This window comes from Neodiprion pinetum, chromosome 6, assembly GCF_021155775.2.
Source record: "Neodiprion pinetum isolate iyNeoPine1 chromosome 6, iyNeoPine1.2, whole genome shotgun sequence".
Taxonomy (NCBI): domain Eukaryota; kingdom Metazoa; phylum Arthropoda; class Insecta; order Hymenoptera; family Diprionidae; genus Neodiprion; species Neodiprion pinetum.
The window spans coordinates 14,693,005-14,697,432 of NC_060237.1; positions in this window are offsets into that span (position 1 = coordinate 14,693,005).

Consider the following 4,428-nt stretch of genomic DNA (forward strand, 5'->3'; position numbering starts at 1 on the left):
GTGACCATTTAGTGTAAAAGTATTACCAACAGATCGTTTTCCGCTACTCGGTGCTGTTACTTTCAGGACAATTTGAAAAGTGTTCCATGAATTCGTTTGGTTAACGCATTTATTCGTTTCTTTGTTTTAATTGCGACTGTAGTCACAGTTTCATAACGTAGCTACACAACATTTTGTTAAAGACATTGAATTGATGCATTATTTACTAAAAATTTAATGCATTATGAAACGGACGCAGCATTATTGTGAATGGTGTATTTTTTCACAGATCACGAGTGCACCACCTCGACATACAAGTTTAAATTTCTGAATCGACGTGATCTGAGATACTGTATTCGTGCGTGTACATATAATTATTTTTAATTACTGAATTTATTTATTTATTCATTTATTCATTCATTCATTCATTTAATTATTCATTGATTGATTCATTTATTTATTCATTGATTCATTCATTGATTTATTCATTTATTTATTCATTCATTTACTTATTCATTTATTTATTTATTTTCTTTTCTTTGCGTATGGCCAAATCGGTGGGGAAATCCTTTATGGACCACCCCAGGTAGGGTACCGTCACTCCCAGGAGTGTGGGACTCGCCTTACGGAATACCCACTAGAACCACCACCAAAAACCGTTCCTTGCTGTCGTCCACACCCCACGGAACTGTCGTCGTACCTGTTTTTGAGAATCAAATATCACGATTAGAACAATACGAGGCAAATATTTTGATAAAATTAAATCTAACAAACGGATGTGAACTAGACTTTTCACCATTTTCGTGACACCATTCTCGCGTTACAGAAACGCTGAAACTCAGGTTTATTTGCAATAAGATTCATCAGAGTTCAGTAGTATTCAATACGAGCCTGTAGGAAAAAGAAACTTGTCTTGTATTTCATTTCTGGTCTCGTTCTGTGTTTTCGTCCGCCAAAAGCCATTCCTAGCTGTCGTCCACACCACATGGAATTGTCGTCGCATCTGTTTTTGAGAATCAAATATGAGGATTAGAAAAATACGAGGCACATATTTTGATAATATTTGATTTGACATTTTTGAAACTACAGATGCAGTTTAACGTGCATCAAAAACAAGCGAATGTGCACTCGACTTTTTACGATTTTCGTGACACTATTCTCGCATTACAGAAACGCTGAAGCTCAAATTTCTTCGTAATAAGAGTCAATCATTAGAGTTTTGTAATGTTTAATACGAGCGTTTAATAGAAAGAAACTTGTCTTGCATTTCATTTCTCGTCTCGTTCTGTGTTATCGTCCGCCAAAAGCCATTCCTAGCTGTCGTCCACACCACATGAAATTGTCGTCGCATCTGTTTTTGAGAATCAAATATGAGGATTAGAAAAATACGAGGCACATATTTTGATAAAATTTGATTTGACATTTTTGAAACTACAGATGCAGTTTAACGTGCATCAAAAACAAGCGAAAGTGCACTCGACTTTTTACGATTTTCGTGACACTATTCTCGCATTACAGAAACGCTGAAGCTCAAATTTCTTCGCAATAAGAATCAATCATTAGAGTTTTGTAGTGTTTAATACGAGCGTTTAATAAAAAGAAACTTGTCTTGCGTTTCACGTCTGATTTTGCCAGCTCTTCGTGTCCGCCGATAGCCGTACCTTGCTTATCCTCGAGATCCCACGGGACTATCGTCTAACCTATTTTCAACATTAAACAGCACAATAAGAAAAATACGAGGTGCCTTTTTGATGATAACGATTCCTATGTTATTCAAACATCATATACAGTTTTGTGTGCGGTAGCAAACAAAGAGAGTTTTGACGTCCCACCACTTCTGTTATATTATTTTCACACATCCGAGGATTTTTTTTTTAAACCCTCTAAATAACAATAATAATAATTCATGACAGTTTCGCCTTGTCAATCATTGAAGATTTGTAAAAAGAATCATATCTCACATTTCATTCCTGGTTCCGTTGCCTGAGGAGATGCTCGATGTGCCCTCCGTTCTGCTGGACAGTGAGTGCGAGCCGTTTCCGTATCGACCCTCGCACCCGTTGCATCTCCCTAACAGGAATAGCGGCACACGCTTCGGCGATGCGGTGACGCATGTCGTGTTTTGTTGTGGAGGCCCGTTCGTAGACGATTTCCTTGACTCTACTCCAGAACCAGAAATCACAGACGGTGAGATCTGGTGAGCGCGCTGGCCACATAACCGGACCTCTCGTACCGATCCAGCGCTCTGGGAACATGGCGTCCAGGATTGCCTTGTTCGCGTTACTGTTGTGGGCAGGGGCCCCGTCCTGCTGCCACCAAACCTGGTCCATACGGATGGGGTTTCCGTCCATCAGGCGGGGGTGTTCCTCGGTGAGTACGGTCGTGTACTTGGCTGACGTGAGATTTCCGTCGAGGAAAATGGGCCCGAGGATCCTGTCCTGTAATACTCCAACCCAGACGTGGAGCTTCCAACGGTGCTGGTTGTCCTGTTCGACGATCCAGTATGGGTTTTCCGGAGCCCACCAACGACAGTTCTGCTTGTTGACGAGTTCGAGGTTCGTGAACAGCGCTTCGTCCGTGAAGCACACGTTCCTGAAGAAATCGGGATCCTCCTGCAGACGCTCCAGTCCCCAGCGACAGTACGTCAGTCTTCGTTCGGCATCACCTGGGCACAGCTTTTGCACCGGCTGGTACTTGAACGGACGGTTCAGCTCGCGTGCGATTTTTCTCACAGATTCTCGAGGAACCTCTGTAGGGAATTAATTACTTCTTTTAGAAAGCACGAAGAGACAATTATCGCATTGACCCCTAAATATACGTTGAATTTGTGTCCAGGATTGTCTCGTCTCTAATAAATCTCACCCAACAGAACGAGGTATGACTTGGTAATAAAATTTCGCATCAAACCGACGGGGAAATATCTCGCCGAACTGACGAGTCAATGGATTTTCGGCTTAATTACAATTCACCTGAATGAATGTAAAATAACTTGATTAATGAGTATTAACTAAATCACTAAATATAACTGAAATGTTGAGAACTAACTGAGACACAACTGAATTACGGAAAATCAAATCAAGTATATGGGCTATTCCGCGTCAATCGGATCAGTCATCTCTCAGATATTTTTTTAATTCGGCATGTGGATTGTGTGGAAGAAGTTAGATTCTTGTGCCAATGCGCGAATCTCATAATGCAAAATTCGATTTTTTATTAACAATAACAAATTAGACTCCCATTTTTTTCAAAAATTCATAACTTTGGCAAAGAATTAGATACAATATATTTTTTTTTCAAATTACGCGGAAAGCTCCATAGAATTAAAAAAAAATACGAAACGGTAAAAAAAAGTTGTTATCAATTGTTTATTTAACAATTAATTTCTCAAAGATTTTTAAAACAGTAACTGACACGATCAAAAAATTTTTTTTAAATTCCGCCATGTTCCTTGAACTGTACTACAACCTGTGAATTAATTCCAGAGAGGTGTTTTTTTTTGTTTTCGAGTTAAAAATCATTAAAGGTGTCGATGCGCATGAAGTTGCGGCGAGCCGAGTCTCTACGTAATGGCGGGCGGCCGGTTGCCGTCCACCGCTACACCGCGGTGGCGTCGCAGGGTTATTTCAGTCATTTTCACGATGTAGGACACGATTGGAGAATCTGAAAAAAATACTGTACCTTCACAAGGCCTGCTCAAAGCGATAAGTGAAGTTTCAAAAATGTGTTTTTATTTTAAAATAAGTAGCAAGTTATGTAATTATTATCATTTATGTGCCCTTCCATGGTGTATAACCGTTATTTTGAATCTCTGTAATAAAAAAACGGTGAAAAACACATTCCTGAAACTTCACTTATCGCTTTGAGCAGGCCTTGTGAAGCTACAGTATTTTTTTCAGATTCTTCAATCATGTCCTACATTGTGAAAATGACTCTAAAATAACGCTACGAGGCCACCGCGGGGTAGCGGTGGACGGCAACCGGCCGCCTGCCAATACGTAGAGACTCGGCGCGCCGCAATTTCATGCGCATCGACACCTTTAATGATTTTTTACTCGAAAACGAAGAAGAACACCCCTCTGGAATTAATTTACAGGTTGTAGTACAGTTCAAGGAACATGTCAGAATTATAAAAAATTTTTTTGATCGTGTCAGTCACTGTTTTAAAAATCTCTGAAAAATTAATTGTCAAATAAACAATTGATAACAACTGTTTTTTACCGTTTCGTATTTTTTTTGGAATTCTATGGAGCTTTCCGCGTAATTTGAAAAAAAAATATGTTGTATCTAATTTTTTGCCAAAGTTATGAATTTTTGAAAAAAATGGGAGTCTAATTTGGTATTGTTAATAAAAAATCGAATTTTGCATTATGAGATTCGCGCTTTGGCACAAAAATCTAAATCCTCCCACATAATCCACATGTCAAATTAAAAAAATATCTCAGACATGAC